The following is a 19,172-nucleotide window of genomic DNA, read 5'->3' as shown; positions in this document are numbered from 1 at the left end:
TCGAATAGAGGAGTTATCACTTCCTCATTGATGATTGATTATACTTCATCTATAAGGCAGAAAACAATTATAGAGTGGTCATGGTTAGGCCTTTTAATGAAAAAACGAATGTTTATGTTAATTTATATAGTTGAGACATACCCGGTCTTAGTTGGGTAAGTATATACCATATGAATGCCTGTAGCGAGATGGGCAACAATGGAATTCGGAATTCTGATTATTCTGGTCTTGTGTGATAAGGAAGGCCAGTTGGTCCTTCGTTGACAAGTGTCTTGATTCAGAGAAATCTACAAAATGAAGATTCAGCATGCTGTTAGTTAAAGAGAGCAAACCAATAATAGGTTGTCTTGTATGGTAAAGGGCTTCGAAGGTAGATGGCGAAACAGAGGCACATCGTGTGCATTAGACTACCCCCATTTAAAGATATGCTAGCAAGGGAGTATCTAAATGCTGGAGGGTGGCGTGTTATTAATAAAACACAGCCCGTTATCAGGACAGAGCGCCCAGCATTGGTTGTACAATCAAACCCACGACTGAAATTAACACTACGTGGTAAAACGAGGAATGCTGTGTCTATTACTCACGATTTTGTCAGAACCATAGCAGATTCAGGTACCGTCCGTCGATAGGAACTCGAGCACAATGCAGAGTTCATCGGCGTTTATTTAAAGGCGTTTAAGTGGCCACAGCTGTTTGTGATTAAAGCACGAACCGGATAAGACAAAACTACCGTGAATGTAGCGGACATCTTGTAGTATGTTCTTTTACAAGATTAGTGTTTCTGTTAAACATTTTTACGTATTGCCGTGAGGTTAAAGCCTTCATGGGATGTAAGGACTACAGTAAAAGGCACAATAGTTGACGGTGACAGTGTCAACGAAATGTAAAACGATAAGTTAAGTAATTGCCGAAAAAGACGGACATCTTGGAAAGGTGATTTAATGTATTTGTATAGCTTGGGATGACTGAATAATTGCCGAAAACGGCGGACATCTTGGAAGGGTGATTCGTGTCACGTCTTAAGGTTGATTTACTGCATTTGTATAGCTTGGGATGACTGAATCATCAGATGTGCGCTTGTTTAAAGTTTTCATGATTACATTAGAACACAGTGCAAAGCAACAGAAATCGTGAGTGAAAAAAGAGAGAAAAGTCAAAATAGACATTATTCACAGCACATATCAATTCTAATACATGGTAACAGTAACATTACTAACCTAATATACAGCAATGTATGGCAAGTAGAGCATAGAGATGCTATAAATAATACATCTTATATTCCAACAAGTTGACAAATCTTAAAAAAGAGGATCTAACTTACTATACATTGATATACAACATGTCAATTAGAAGATACATAATACTGCAGCAAATTCAAGCGTTTCACGGACAAGCATCCAAAGTAGTCAATAAGAATGTTGTCTATATATACAGAAAAAACATTCCAACGAACATTTATTGATTTTATATGTCATCTAATATAGAGTTGATAGACATTGGTCTATTATACACATCATGTATACATAAGAACACAATTCGGGTTCAGTTAAGGTCATAGTATTTGCAGAAAGGAATCATAAGGAATGGGGTATAGCAGCTGCAAGAATGAAGATTTAAGTGAGACACGCCAAGGTATGCCACTCAGTTGCCATGTTCAGACCCTTTTTGATATTATCAGTTTTGCAAATCCATTGGTTCTCTTTGATCGTCAATATGCGATCAACATTAGCCTGTCTGATTGTGGGTTTTACCACTTCTATGATCCACCACAACATCTCTTTCTCCGTATGTCGAAATCGTGTGTAGTGATCAACAAGTGGGGCATTTTCAACTTTACATCTAATTCTAGATTGATGTTGTAAGATGCGTGTTTTGGCCATCTGGGTTGTCTTTCCTATGTAGTTAAAACCACATGGGCATTGGATGCAATAAACCACATTTCTGGTGTTACAGTTAGAGAAAGATTTGAGTGCTACAGTATATCCATTAAGATCAAAGGATTTCAATTTGATGGTACTAGGGCATGCTGCACAGTTACCACATTTATGGTGTCCCACTAAAGGTATTATTTGTTGCATACCATCAACAAGATGTTGTTGTGGTGTTTTATACGTGTGGACCAATCGGTCTTTGATATTAGGCCCTCTTTTAAACGAAAAGAGTGGTTGGTCTGACAACTCAGGTAAGGATGCCAAAAGCGTCCAATGTTTTTTTACAATTTTTTTTATTTTGTTTGTGGCAGTCCCGAAGGTGGTAACACAAACTAACATTGGGTCCGGTGTCTTTTGTTTGATTTCGAGAAGGGCATTACGGTCATTGTACCAGGCTCTCTTTAGAGATTTCTTAAGTAGTTTATTTGGATACCCTCGTGAGTGCAGTTTTTCTTTAAGTTTCTTAGCCTCAAGAAAGTAATCTTCTCTTTTGGAACAGTTTCTCCGTAGCCGGAGAAATTGTCCAAATGGGAGTCCATCCTTCAATGACTGTGGGTGGTGACTGTCATACTTTAAAAGAGTGTTGCGTGCCGTTGGCTTAGTGAATAAAGTGGTATAAAGTGTGTTGTCTTCCCCTACTTTAATTGAGATGTCGAGAAAATTCATACATTGATTGTTAGAATCAAGTGTGAATTGCAGGTTTGGATTTCTAGAATTGATCCATTCATGGAATTCGGTGAGTAGCTGTTTACTGCCTTTCCAGATTAAAAAAACATCATCTATATATCGTAACCAACTGGTTATGTTGGCCGCAAAGGGATTGAGTGGATCGTAGATGTGTCTTCGCTCGAAATCAGAGACATAGATGTTAGCTATGTCGGGGGCATAAACTGCCCCCATCGCGACACCTTTAAGTTGTTGGTAGAATGTACGCTCGTAAAGAAAGAAATTTTCACATAGTGAAATTCTGATACATTCGACAATAAATTCAGTTGGTACCGCATGTGGCCTGGGTCTGTTGTTTAGTAAGTCTTCAATGATCTCTAAGATCTCTATCTGTGGGATGTTTGTATACAAGCTCTCGATATCCATGGATACCAAGAGCTCGCATTTAGGATCAAAGCTGTGTTTGTCTACTACATTGATGACTGCTGTAGTGTCCCTGATATATGTGTTTGTTTCTGTGGCAAAAGGTCGAATGAAGAAGTCAGCATACTGAGCTAAGGGTTTTAAAATTGAGTTACAGCCCGATACAATTGGTCTACCGGGGGGTGTCGAGGTATTCTTGTGGATCTTTGGTAATATATAAATTACCGGAACCGTGGGGGATTTGTTTATCAAGAATGCTGCTTCCTTTTCACTAAGCCAACCTCCTTCCAGACCCATTTTGCTTAGCTCTGCGATTGTTTTCTCAAGTCGAGGAGTGGGGTTGCTAGATAGTTTTTTGTAATGAGACTCAACCGAAAGTTGTTTAGTTATTTCGGTGTTATATGCTACAGAGTCCCATAGGACAATGCCTCCGCCTTTATCGGCCGGTTTTATGATCGTATCAGGCAGTGCCTGGAGATTCTTAAGTGCCAAATGTTCATCTTTGGTGAGATTGTATTTAACACGAGCTGGTGTATTGAAAAGGTTGTCAATTTCTGTGAGGATAGCATTTTCGAAGGTGACAATTTCTTTAGCTATCATTGTATTAGGAGGGAAGAAGGTGGACCGATTATGTAGTCCAGTTGTGTCAGAGTCGCGTGGTATATTTTTGTTAGCAAAAAAATTCTTTAGTCTTACTGAGCGAAAGAATTTAAATAGCTCTAGTTTAGTTTGGAAGAGATTGTTTTTGTTTGTGGGGACAAAAGAAAGTCCTGCTGAGAGAACTGATTTTTGTACCTCTGATAGTTGGTGTTTAGATAAATTGAAGATGGGTATTGTTTGAGTAGGATTTACCACTCGTAAAATTGATTCCGGGTTTGACGATAACCTGGTGTATACTGGTTCCGGAACCATCCTCTCCTGGTGGCTCGTGTTCTCCGTGGGTAAGGAGATCCTCTCCGATCCTGTCCTAAAAAAGGCTGTCGTGATGTGGAGGGTTGTTGATCATAAGAATGTCTATGGGTGTTATCTGATGCCTGATCACTATCGGTATCAGAAGTGGTGTCGGAAAAAGTCACTTTCTTGCGTTGGTGGTTTTTAGGCCCTTGATTAGACCCCTGTGTTTGATAAAAGTCTTTGTTTAGGTAGGGATAAGTTCTTTCCTTACTGTATTTCCTTATGTCTTTTTGTAGTTTATCTGTTTTTTTGTGTGAGTTGAATTCTTCAAAGTCTTTTATGGTTAAGGCAATTTTATCAAGTAATGCTTTCGCATTAGTGATGCTGGAGTCGGTGTTGATCTTATTCTCCAAGCTTTCTATTTCCTTAGTTAGTGATTTAATATGTTTGATAGCCGTTTCTATGCTAAGCACCATCCAAGTACGAGAGCATTTATTGGATGCAAAGCTGAAACCTATTTTAAAATCTTCATCTTCAATGAAGATAATAGGGATGTTTTTGATCTGAAGTCCCGTTGGGATTATATTCGCATTTAGGCAGTCAGTGAGGAACTTAGCATGTAGTTCAGTACGAACTAATTTCTTTTTCAATCGTTCCAAGTGATTGAGATCAGTTTCGAAGGGTGAAGATGTAATAGGTCCTCGGGTGCCTAGCAGCGAAGGGCCTGCAGCTATTTTCAACATGTATTCATCGGTGTATGATAGGGTTTCAGCTTCAGACATGGATGAGGCTGGAAACACTCTTGTTTGAGGATAAGTGATCTTTAAACACTATTCTGATATACCACTTAAAAAAGTGACCCGAAGCAGACAATTGTCTGCGCTTAAAATACTTAAATCCAGGGGTAGCACCCAATATACCCTTGAGGGCTTGGGCAAATGTGATTGTAATAGTAGAAGGCCAACAAGGGATTTTGTTTTAGGAAGGTTCAATTTCTTTGTGCAAAGCAAAATACTCTTTATATGAGCTCAAGACTGATACTAAACCAAACGTTTTTCAATTAAATTCAGTCAAAGATATATAACAACACACACGGGGTATTTTTTTTGAAGTGAAAAAATCACTGGCTTTTTATATAGAAACAATTGATAAAAAGGAGTACAGAAAACAAGTAAATGTATAATGTGACATGAAGGGAAAAAACAACTAAATATTAGCCACAATTCATGACATTACAAATATCCAATCCGATGAAATAAACAGAGATCTATCTCATATTTAGAGAACAATCAACTATGCATGTATGCTGTGGAAATGGATAATACAGTCGACGTTTCGGTCTGTTAGGGCGTCAATCAGTCAGACCATCTTCAGGACAGTTGAAAAATTCAAAAGAAGACTCCTGCATAAATATAGTATCAATTAATTACAAAAATGGAACATAAAATTCTCTTCATAGTAGATAGAGAAAGCAGAGGGATAGCCCGTGTGTGAGAAAGCAATCTTGTTTAAAAAAATCATTGTGGAAAAGACACCTTATACCGAAGATTATAGCAGCGTTGTGGCATTACCGTATACTTCAGTGAAAAGGGTGAGAAGAGTGTGTTGTTATTAGTGTTAGCTCAATGAGACTGACAAAGAGATGTTGCGCTTACTCATGAGTTGTTTTTCTTCATTTTGTAGATTTCTCTGAATCAAGACACTTGTCAACGAAGGACCAACTGGCCTTCCTTATCACACAAGACCAGAATAATCAGAATTCCGAATTCCATTGTTGCCCATCTCGCTACAGGCATTCATATGGTATATACTTACCCAACTAAGACCGGGTATGTCTCAACTATATAAATTAACATAAACATTCGTTTTTTCATTAAAAGGCCTAACCATGACCACTCTATAATTGTTTTCTGCCTTATAGATGAAGTATAATCAATCATCAATGAGGAAGTGATAACTCCTCTATTCGAAAAACAACTCATGAGTAAGCGCAACATCTCTTTGTCAGTCTCATTGAGCTAACACTAATAACAACACACTCTTCTCACCCTTTTCACTGAAGTATACGGTAATGCCACAACGCTGCTATAATCTTCGGTATAAGGTGTCTTTTCCACAATGATTTTTTTAAACAAGATTGCTTTCTCACACACGGGCTATCCCTCTGCTTTCTCTATCTACTATGAAGAGAATTTTATGTTCCATTTTTGTAATTAATTGATACTATATTTATGCAGGAGTCTTCTTTTGAATTTTTCAACTGTCCTGAAGATGGTCTGACTGATTGACGCCCTAACAGACCGAAACGTCGACTGTATTATCCATTTCCACAGCATACATGCATAGTTGATTGTTCTCTAAATATGAGATAGATCTCTGTTTATTTCATCGGATTGGATATTTGTAATGTCATGAATTGTGGCTAATATTTAGTTGTTTTTTCCCTTCATGTCACATTATACATTTACTTGTTTTCTGTACTCCTTTTTATCAATTGTTTCTATATAAAAAGCCAGTGATTTTTTCACTTCAAAAAAAATACCCCGTGTGTGTTGTTATATATCTTTGACTGAATTTAATTGAAAAACGTTTGGTTTAGTATCAGTCTTGAGCTCATATAAAGAGTATTTTGCTTTGCACAAAGAAATTGAACCTTCCTAAAACAAAATCCCTTGTTGGCCTTCTACTATTACAATCACATTTGCCCAAGCCCTCAAGGGTATATTGGGTGCTACCCCTGGATTTAAGTATTTTAAGCGCAGACAATTGTCTGCTTCGGGTCACTTTTTTAAGTGGTATATCAGAATAGTGTTTAAAGATCACTTATCCTCAAACAAGAGTGTTTCCAGCCTCATCCATGTCTGAAGCTGAAACCCTATCATACACCGATGAATACATGTTGAAAATAGCTGCAGGCCCTTCGCTGCTAGGCACCCGAGGACCTATTACATCTTCACCCTTCGAAACTGATCTCAATCACTTGGAACGATTGAAAAAGAAATTAGTTCGTACTGAACTACATGCTAAGTTCCTCACTGACTGCCTAAATGCGAATATAATCCCAACGGGACTTCAGATCAAAAACATCCCTATTATCTTCATTGAAGATGAAGATTTTAAAATAGGTTTCAGCTTTGCATCCAATAAATGCTCTCGTACTTGGATGGTGCTTAGCATAGAAACGGCTATCAAACATATTAAATCACTAACTAAGGAAATAGAAAGCTTGGAGAATAAGATCAACACCGACTCCAGCATCACTAATGCGAAAGCATTACTTGATAAAATTGCCTTAACCATAAAAGACTTTGAAGAATTCAACTCACACAAAAAAACAGATAAACTACAAAAAGACATAAGGAAATACAGTAAGGAAAGAACTTATCCCTACCTAAACAAAGACTTTTATCAAACACAGGGGTCTAATCAAGGGCCTAAAAACCACCAACGCAAGAAAGTGACTTTTTCCGACACCACTTCTGATACCGATAGTGATCAGGCATCAGATAACACCCATAGACATTCTTATGATCAACAACCCTCCACATCACGACAGCCTTTTTTAGGACAGGATCGGAGAGGATCTCCTTACCCACGGAGAACACGAGCCACCAGGAGAGGATGGTTCCGGAACCAGTATACACCAGGTTATCGTCAAACCCGGAATCAATTTTACGAGTGGTAAATCCTACTCAAACAATACCCATCTTCAATTTATCTAAACACCAACTATCAGAGGTACAAAAATCAGTTCTCTCAGCAGGACTTTCTTTTGTCCCCACAAACAAAAACAATCTCTTCCAAACTAAACTAGAGCTATTTAAATTCTTTCGCTCAGTAAGACTAAAGAATTTTTTTGCTAACAAAAATATACCACGCGACTCTGACACAACTGGACTACATAATCGGTCCACCTTCTTCCCTCCTAATACAATGATAGCTAAAGAAATTGTCACCTTCGAAAATGCTATCCTCACAGAAATTGACAACCTTTTCAATACACCAGCTCGTGTTAAATACAATCTAACCAAAGATGAACATTTGGCACTTAAGAATCTCCAGGCACTGCCTGATACGATCATAAAACCGGCCGATAAAGGCGGAGGCATTGTCCTATGGGACTCTGTAGCATATAACACCGAAATAACTAAACAACTTTCGGTTGAGTCTCATTACAAAAAACTATCTAGCAACCCCACTCCTCGACTTGAGAAAACAATCGCAGAGCTAAGCAAAATGGGTCTGGAAGGAGGTTGGCTTAGTGAAAAGGAAGCAGCATTCTTGATAAACAAATCCCCCACGGTTCCGGTAATTTATATATTACCAAAGATCCACAAGAATACCTCGACACCCCCCGGTAGACCAATTGTATCGGGCTGTAACTCAATTTTAAAACCCTTAGCTCAGTATGCTGACTTCTTCATTCGACCTTTTGCCACAGAAACAAACACATATATCAGGGACACTACAGCAGTCATCAATGTAGTAGACAAACACAGCTTTGATCCTAAATGCGAGCTCTTGGTATCCATGGATATCGAGAGCTTGTATACAAACATCCCACAGATAGAGATCTTAGAGATCATTGAAGACTTACTAAACAACAGACCCAGGCCACATGCGGTACCAACTGAATTTATTGTCGAATGTATCAGAATTTCACTATGTGAAAATTTCTTTCTTTACGAGCGTACATTCTACCAACAACTTAAAGGTGTCGCGATGGGGGCAGTTTATGCCCCCGACATAGCTAACATCTATGTCTCTGATTTCGAGCGAAGACACATCTACGATCCACTCAATCCCTTTGCGGCCAACATAACCAGTTGGTTACGATATATAGATGATGTTTTTTTAATCTGGAAAGGCAGTAAACAGCTACTCACCGAATTCCATGAATGGATCAATTCTAGAAATCCAAACCTGCAATTCACACTTGATTCTAACAATCAATGTATGAATTTTCTCGACATCTCAATTAAAGTAGGGGAAGACAACACACTTTATACCACTTTATTCACTAAGCCAACGGCACGCAACACTCTTTTAAAATATGACAGTCACCACCCACAGTCATTGAAGGATGGACTCCCATTTGGACAATTTCTCCGGCTACGGAGAAACTGTTCCAAAAGAGAAGATTACTTTCTTGAGGCTAAGAAACTTAAAGAAAAACTGCACTCACGAGGGTATCCAAATAAACTACTTAAGAAATCTCTAAAGAGAGCCTGGTACAATGACCGTAATGCCCTTCTCGAAATCAAACAAAAGACACCGGACCCAATGTTAGTTTGTGTTACCACCTTCGGGACTGCCACAAACAAAATAAAAAAAATTGTAAAAAAACATTGGACGCTTTTGGCATCCTTACCTGAGTTGTCAGACCAACCACTCTTTTCGTTTAAAAGAGGGCCTAATATCAAAGAACGATTGGTCCACACGTATAAAACACCACAACAACATCTTGTTGATGGTATGCAACAAATAATACCTTTAGTGGGACACCATAAATGTGGTAACTGTGCAGCATGCCCTAGTACCATCAAATTGAAATCCTTTGATCTTAATGGATATACTGTAGCACTCAAATCTTTCTCTAACTGTAACACCAGAAATGTGGTTTATTGCATCCAATGCCCATGTGGTTTTAACTACATAGGAAAGACAACCCAGATGGCCAAAACACGCATCTTACAACATCAATCTAGAATTAGATGTAAAGTTGAAAATGCCCCACTTGTTGATCACTACACACGATTTCGACATACGGAGAAAGAGATGTTGTGGTGGATCATAGAAGTGGTAAAACCCACAATCAGACAGGCTAATGTTGATCGCATATTGACGATCAAAGAGAACCAATGGATTTGCAAAACTGATAATATCAAAAAGGGTCTGAACATGGCAACTGAGTGGCATACCTTGGCGTGTCTCACTTAAATCTTCATTCTTGCAGCTGCTATACCCCATTCCTTATGATTCCTTTCTGCAAATACTATGACCTTAACTGAACCCGAATTGTGTTCTTATGTATACATGATGTGTATAATAGACCAATGTCTATCAACTCTATATTAGATGACATATAAAATCAATAAATGTTCGTTGGAATGTTTTTTCTGTATATATAGACAACATTCTTATTGACTACTTTGGATGCTTGTCCGTGAAACGCTTGAATTTGCTGCAGTATTATGTATCTTCTAATTGACATGTTGTATATCAATGTATAGTAAGTTAGATCCTCTTTTTTAAGATTTGTCAACTTGTTGGAATATAAGATGTATTATTTATAGCATCTCTATGCTCTACTTGCCATACATTGCTGTATATTAGGTTAGTAATGTTACTGTTACCATGTATTAGAATTGATATGTGCTGTGAATAATGTCTATTTTGACTTTTCTCTCTTTTTTCACTCACGATTTCTGTTGCTTTGCACTGTGTTCTAATGTAATCATGAAAACTTTAAACAAGCGCACATCTGATGATTCAGTCATCCCAAGCTATACAAATGCAGTAAATCAACCTTAAGACGTGACACGAATCACCCTTCCAAGATGTCCGCCGTTTTCGGCAATTATTCAGTCATCCCAAGCTATACAAATACATTAAATCACCTTTCCAAGATGTCCGTCTTTTTCGGCAATTACTTAACTTATCGTTTAACATTTCGCTGACACTGTCACCGTCAACTATTGTGCCTTTTACTGTAGTCCTTACATCCCATGAAGGCTTTAACCTCACGGCAATACGTAAAAATGTTTAACAGAAACACTAATCTTGTAAAAGAACATACTACAAGATGTCCGCTACATTCACGGTAGTTTTGTCTTATCCGGTTCGTGCTTTAATCACAAACAGCTGTGGCCACTTAAACGCCTTTAAATAAACGCCGATGAACTCTGCATTGTGCTCGAGTTCCTATCGACGGACGGTACCTGAATCTGCTATGGTTCTGACAAAATCGTGAGTAATAGACACAGCATTCCTCGTTTTACCACGTAGTGTTAATTTCAGTCGTGGGTTTGATTGTACAACCAATGCTGGGCGCTCTGTCCTGATAACGGGCTGTGTTTTATTAATAACACGCCACCCTCCAGCATTTAGATACTCCCTTGCTAGCATATCTTTAAATGGGGGTAGTCTAATGCACACGATGTGCCTCTGTTTCGCCATCTACCTTCGAAGCCCTTTACCATACAAGACAACCTATTATTGGTTTGCTCTCTTTAACTAACAGCATGCTGAATCTTCATTTTGTAGATTTCTCTGAATCAAGACACTTGTCAACGAAGGACCAACTGGCCTTCCTTATCACACAAGACCAGAATAATCAGAATTCCGAATTCCATTGTTGCCCATCTCGCTACAGGCATTCATATGGTATATACTTACCCAACTAAGACCGGGTATGTCTCAACTATATAAATTAACATAAACATTCGTTTTTTCATTAAAAGGCCTAACCATGACCACTCTATAATTGTTTTCTGCCTTATAGATGAAGTATAATCAATCATCAATGAGGAAGTGATAACTCCTCTATTCGAAAAACAACTCATGAGTAAGCGCAACATCTCTTTGTCAGTCTCATTGAGCTAACACTAATAACAACACACTCTTCTCACCCTTTTCACTGAAGTATACGGTAATGCCACAACGCTGCTATAATCTTCGGTATAAGGTGTCTTTTCCACAATGATTTTTTTAAACAAGATTGCTTTCTCACACACGGGCTATCCCTCTGCTTTCTCTATCTACTATGAAGAGAATTTTATGTTCCATTTTTGTAATTAATTGATACTATATTTATGCAGGAGTCTTCTTTTGAATTTTTCAACTGTCCTGAAGATGGTCTGACTGATTGACGCCCTAACAGACCGAAACGTCGACTGTATTATCCATTTCCACAGCATACATGCATAGTTGATTGTTCTCTAAATATGAGATAGATCTCTGTTTATTTCATCGGATTGGATATTTGTAATGTCATGAATTGTGGCTAATATTTAGTTGTTTTTTCCCTTCATGTCACATTATACATTTACTTGTTTTCTGTACTCCTTTTTATCAATTGTTTCTATATAAAAAGCCAGTGATTTTTTCACTTAAAAAAAAATACCCCGTGTGTGTTGTTATATATCTTTGACTGAATTTAATTGAAAAACGTTTGGTTTAGTATCAGTCTTGAGCTCATATAAAGAGTATTTTGCTTTGCACAAAGAAATTGAACCTTCCTAAAACAAAATCCCTTGTTGGCCTTCTACTATTACAATCACAGGGTGTGAGCATCACACCCAATGGGTGACACTGCACCAAGGTGAGAGGTTCCCTCCAGTGCAAGAGCCAGTGCCACAGGATATGAGCCTCAAACTCAATGGGTGACATTGCACCAAGGTGAAAGTTCCTTCCAAGACAAAGGCCAATGCCACAGGGTGTGAGCCTCACTCCCAATGAGTAACAATGGACCATGGTAAGAGGTTTCCTCAAAGGCGAATGGTCAATGCCAAAGGTTGAGAGCCTTACTCCCAATGAGTGACAATGCTAAAAGGTGAGATGTTCCCTCCAATCGAAAGGCCAATGCCACAGAGTGTGAGCCTCACTCCCAATGAGTGACACTACACCAATTTTGAATGGCTCCCTCCAGTGTAAAAGCCAGTGCCAAAGGGAGTGAGCCGCACTCCCAAAGAGTGACACTGCAACAAGGCGAGAGGTTCCCTCAGTGCAAGAGCCAATGCCACAGGGTGTGAGCCTCACTCCCAATGAGTGACACTGCACCAAAGTGGGAGGTTACCTCTAGAGCAAGAGCCAGTGCAAGAGGGTGTGAGCCTCACTCCCAATAAGTGACACTGCAATAAGTGAAGAGTTCCCTGCAGTGCAAGAGCCAATGCCACAGGGTGTGAGCCTTACTCCCAATGAGTGACACTGGATCAAGGTAAGAAGTTTCCTCAAAGACAAATAGTCAATGTCAGTGGTTGTGAGCCTTACTCCCAATGAGTGACACTGCTCCAAGGTGAGAGGTTCCCTCCAATCAAAAGGCCAATGCTACAGGGTGTGAGCCTCACTGCTAATGAGTGACACTGCACCAAACTTGAGAGGCTCACTCCACTGCAAGAGCCAGTGCCACAGGATGTGAGCATCACTCTTAATGAGTGACACTGCACCAAGGTGAGAGGTTATCTCCAATCGAAATGCCAATGCCACAGAGTGTGAGCCTTACTTCCAATGAGTTACACTACACCAAATTTGAGGCTCCCTCCAGTGCAAGAGCCAGTGCCACAGGGTGTGAGCCTCACTTCCAATGAGTGATACTGCACTAAGGTGAGCGGTTCACTCCAATCAAAATGCCAATGCCACAGGGTGTGAGCCTTACTCCCAATGAGTGACACTGCACCAAGGTGAGAGATTCCTTCAGAGACAAATGCCAATGCCACTGGATGTGAGCCTCACTCCCAATGAGTGACACTGTACCAGGGTGGGAAGTTCTCTCCATTAGGAGCCAGTGCCAATGGGTGTGAGCCACACTCCCAATGAGTGACACTGCACCAAGGTGAGAGGATTCCTCCAGTGCAAGAGCCAGTGCCAAAGGGTGTGAGCCTCACACGCAATGAGTGACCCTGCACCAAGGTGTGAGGTTCCCTCCAAGACAAAGGCCGATGCCACAGGGTGTGAGCCTCACTACCAATGAGTGACACTGCACCAAGGTGAGAGGTTCCCTCCAGTGGAAGAGCCAGTGCCACATGTTGTGAACCTCACACCCAATGGGTGACACTGCACAAAGGTGAGAGGTTCCCTCCAGTGCAAAATCCAGTGCCACAGGATATGAGCCTCACTCCCAATGAGTGACACTGCACCAAGGTAAGTAGTTTCCTCAAAGACAAATGGTGAATGTGACAGGTTGTGAGCCTTACTCCCAGTGAGAGACACTGCTCCAAGGTGAGAGGTTCCCTCCAATCGAAAGGCCAATGCCACAGAGTGTGAGCCTCTCTCCCAATGAGTGACACTACACCAAATTTGAGAGGCTCCCTCCAGTGAAAAAGCCAGTGCCACTGGGTGTGAGCCTCACACCCAATGGGTAACACTGCGCCAAGGTGAGAGGTTCCCTCCAGTGCAAGAGCCAGTGCCTCAGGATATGAGCCTCACACTCAATGGGTGACATTGCACCAAGGTGAAAGGTTCCTTCCAAGACACAGGCCAATGCCACAGGGTGTGAGCCTCAATCCCAATGAGTGACCCTGCAACAAGGTGAGAGGTTCTCTCCAGTAAGAGCCAGTGGCAATGGTTGTGAGCCACAAACCCAATGAGTGACACTGCACCAAGGTGAGAGGTTCATTCCAAGACAAATGCTAATCCCACAGGGTGTGAGCCTCACTCCCAATAAGTGAAACTGCACCAAGGTGGGAGCTTCCCACAAGTACAAGGACCAGTGCCACAGAGTTTGAGCCTCACTCCCAAAGAGTGATACTGCACCAATGTGAGTGGTTCCCTCCAGTGCAAGAGCCAGTGCCACAGGGTGTGAGCCTCACACCCAATGATTGACACTGCACCAAGGTGAGAGGTTCCCTCCAGTGGAAGAGCCAGTGCCACATGGTGTGAGCCTCACACTCAATGATGACACTGCACCAAAGTGGGAGGTTACTTCTAGTGCAAGAGCCAGTGCAAGAGGGTGTGAGCCTCACTCCCAATAAGTGACACTGCAATAAGTGAAGAGTTCCCTCCAGTGCAAGAGCCAATGCCACAGGGTGTGAGCCTGAGGAAATATGAATTTTTATGGTCAATTATGTCCCCTATCTTAGACCCCAACGGCTCCATGTACATGCTACAAGTACATGTATGTTCCCTCCACTTCAAGCTATGAAGACGCAAATACATATGTGTCCAACGTCAACACGTCCTCTTTCAGATCCGCCATGAATGGGTCGAATATTCCGTTCCTAAGTATGCCTTGCCACCGTCTTTATATGGTATACTTTTCACGTTTTCCAGCTCTGGCAAGGTACGCCCTGAATTCTGCCATCGAGCTTTTCCTGCTTCTGCCTCTGAATGCTCCAGCCTGGACCTGTATCTGTATCCATGACCTTTGTCTTACTTCCTGCGCGGCTAACGGTGCCTGGCCCGGCCTGTTGCCTGCCAAGACTGTATTCAGCCTCCAAGTTATCTGCTCCGCTCCTCGAGAAATGCATTCCTGTCTAGTAGTTTAGGTAAACATCCTTCCAGCTACAGAGCAAAGGGCCCGGACTTACTGTCTCCGTGCAAGTAATTCATGGCTTCTGTTGCCATGGTAGGCCCATGCCCCTCGCATCTCATGTAGACACGTAGACGCTTATACACGCACTAGTAGTCAGTATAGGATAGCCTCTGCCTGAGAGACCTTTCCTTCCAGATAATACAGTTCCTTAAACACAAGATATTAGATTCGATTTGGGATTAGGTTGTTCTGACATCCCAGACTTCTGTCTCCTCATGTAGGGCTAAATGTCAAGTCCTCTTTACCCTCCAGTTACACGTCAATCACACGTCATGCTACTGTGCGCGCATATTTGGCAAGTATTTCTGCTGACTTTGCAGGATTCTCTTATGGATCCACCCACTTGTGTCATCATCATAATGACGTTTCTAGTACATGCCCTCATGCACGCCTATTGTAACGCCTTTTCATTACGTATGTGTATTCTTATCTCTCTTCTCAGCTGTAACGCCTTCTGCATATGTCTTCACTGTAATGCATTTACTATATATATGACAACCTGTCAATAAAGTATTGCTTCTATCCCTTCCCGAACCTTAGTGGTGACGGAATACGATTGCCTGGTTCGAACCAATTCCTTTGTAAGGAATAAACCCATTTTAAAAACCTCAAATGCCACGGATTCTGCCTCTTATTTTTACTGAGTTATTCTTATTGAATTTTACCGCATAAATTAAGTCTAGGTAATTAAATTTACCACATAATTGGCGCCCGAACAGGGACACCTCTCACACCCCACGCGCCGGAGGTGCGTTGCAGACCCGGTCTCCTGCCACAGCCGGACGGACAACTACGCGTACCCGCAGGATTTCCTGTATCTCCCTCAGGCCAACGGGGGGCGACTGAGGCTGCGATCAACACCCAGACGAGGCGGTGAGGAGTGCGGAGAATCCCGACCAGAGCCTAGCTGAGAGAGCAAGATCCGAGGTATACAGAGGCCCACCAGATTCCGAATTTCCGAAGTATCTAAGTCACGAGTCGAGTCCAGTCCAGTTTGGTCTAGTCCAGTCCAGACTTCCGAGGCCTTCTGTTCCGTCCCGTGCTTCCCGGTGAGTACCGTTGCTGGGGACGCATCTAGACGTGCACATTGGTTTGTGCCGGTCAAGACGGGTTTGGGTACACAGACCTGGTCTGCACTGTTTCAGCAGTGTATCTGTGCTGTTTAGCAGTACATCTAGCATTATGCAGTTAACTAGTTTTATTCTAATTATTATTGTTCGTTCTAAAATGTTTTGATATGTTTTAAATGTCGTGGTATGAGTGATTGTTCGATCTTCATTACTGTGTTTATTGTATTAATTGTGTTCAAGTCCGAGTAAGAACCAAGTTGCAAGGTTCAAGATGCCGTTATTCTCGAAATTAAGACAGATAAAAACTAGAAAAGGGATACTCGAGGAAGCTGTTCCCATTCCACCTAGGGACACTCCAGGGTACTTTATGTATCATAAGCATGGCCTAGATGCCGTATTATATCTCGAATTGTGGGTAGACTACACCAAGGATTTAGCAGAGAATCAGAGATGGCCCACTACTGGGACATGGGATGCAGATTGCATCATGAGAGTAGAAGAAGCATTATGGAAAAAGAAAGCCAGACAATCACAGAAAGATGCCATTGAATTATGGCGTAAAGAATCGCATAGACGCACAGAGAAAGCGCTCAGAAAAGAAGAGAAAAGTAGGGAGGATTCAGACAAAGCCCGAGAAAATATATTAATTGAGGAAGGTATCCGAGTAAAAGCAGAACAAGTAGACAGACAACGAAACACTCTTATGAATGGTATGTATCCTCTTCTGGCCGAGGGCTTACCTAAGGCCAGCCTGGAAGTACCGAAAGATCTGCCACCTCCATTGCTTCCGACTAAAGTGCACCCCAAGACTGCAAAGGACATTTTCCTTTCTTCCTATTTAGACGATGTAGCCCCCGAATATGTTAATGCTCCGCCGCCACGTACACCACCTGCAAATGGTGCTCGACCCCGAGAAAATCTGTCCCCACTTCTGCAGCAACATACTCCTCCGTCCGTCCAAAACCTTCCGCCCGTTCCTCCACTTCTTCCTGCATCTATTCTTCCTACCTTACACCCAACGAATCCTTTTGGACCTAGCACCTCAGGAGGTGCGACAGGAAGTTTTCATACGCCGCCATCAGTGCGTCGATTGACTTATAGGGATCTAGCACACCAACGTACACCTCAAACAGCGAACTATGACATACTTAAAGAACCTCTTACAGATTGTAGATATGATCCAGTACCAGGTAAAGACGACAGAATGATGCTGTCATCAGTACGTCTACGACGAGTTGCGAACTATTTAATGATATTACCAGGAATGATTGAACATCTAGACAAAATATATCGCTTTGTCCAAACAGGGCAAGGTCCTGAAAGCATTGGCGAGGCCATGGCCTACCAGAAAGTGGACACGCAGAAACTGTTGTTACGCTTCTTTATAAACTGCCTGATAAGACACAGAGATAGGCCAGGCGTAGACACGGAAGAAATGAGAGCCCTTAACAAATGGGGCCAGAATATAGCAGACGGAAAACATGATAAACAGAATAGTATAGAAAGTATGTACAGAAGGATCAGGAAAAAAGTAGAACAAATATGTGAAAAAGAACAGCCTGAAAGAGAAACAGATGCAGATGAAACCGAGTCCTCAGGGGATGAGGAACAATTAGAAATAACAACAGGACAATTACAATTACCAGCTAGAGAAACGATAGCTTATGTAGGAAAAGGAAGATCCTTCAATACTCCAATACGTCCGATACGTCCAGAAAGTAAGAGAATCTTTCAAGCAGCTATGTCAAACCCAAGGACCCCTGAACATTTGTTTCAGGCTACTGATAAAATACTTCAAGAACGAATGGGGTACCATGTACTCGATTCTATGGATGAACAAGAATTAGCCAGGTCAGCAGTACAATGGGCTGACAGCTCTGATAAATATAGTGATGACGCGCTAGTACATACGTTTTTGAATCTCTCACCAGACGAACAGCGCTTAGCTGGTATATACATGATACAACATCTCCTTATATTATATAAAGGCCAACACTCCGATCCTGGTCCCCTACCTGATATACTGATAGAACTACTCATGAATAAATGGAGAGGTCTAGGTACCGATCTAATTAAAGTAATTCTAGAATATCGACACAGATATAGTGCCTTTTTGTGTCCAGAACATGATCCAGCTCCCTCCATGGAAAGAAAAACGTATTACATAGACAGACAGAATCCCTTACGCGAAGTACACCCAGTTAGAAATGATGACAATACTTTTAGACGCGTGTTTGTGTACACGCCTATAACTAAAATAGAACTATTGGAAATGAAAAAATTAGTGCCCAGCCATGACAGAGATCCAGCAGGTTTTCACCGTGAAATAAAAGACATGTTACTCATGGGTGATTATACCTATCCGGACATTATGAAAATATTGAAAGTATTATTGCCTGCCGGTATTTACGAGAAACTCAAAGAAAAAGAGTGGGAGGTGGGAGAACAAAAGATTGATTGGACAGCATTAGAAAACGAAGAAAATGCCCGAACTGCAGGCGTAGGGCTTGGAGACAAAACTAAAGCATTACCAGGATTATTAGTACAAGTATTGCCACGTTTATTAACTACGAAAAAGGAAGACTGGGGAGCAATCTCAGCTTGCAAACAGAAACCCGATGAAGACACTAGTGATTTTTATTCCCGGTTTGAAAAATGTTTTGGTATTAACAGCGGCCTGAAAGCAAGTAGCGATTCATATCCACATCTTTTTGTAACGAAACTAGTCGAAAATTCCTTGCCTCAGGTTAAGAACAGAGTATTGAAAGTAGAGAGCTCTTGGCAAGCTAATACCCTGTCACAAATGTTACAAATGTTACAGTATCACCAGAATAGAATTAGAGAAGAACAAGAACACGAACAAAGACGTATGAAAGACACGAAAATGAAAATGCTCGTCGCCCAGTCAGTTCCGGCTGACAGTCATAAAAAGGGTGC

Source organism: Triturus cristatus, chromosome 7 (assembly GCF_964204655.1).
Source record: "Triturus cristatus chromosome 7, aTriCri1.1, whole genome shotgun sequence".
Taxonomy (NCBI): Eukaryota; Metazoa; Chordata; class Amphibia; order Caudata; family Salamandridae; genus Triturus; species Triturus cristatus.
This window is presented reverse-complemented; position numbering follows the sequence as displayed.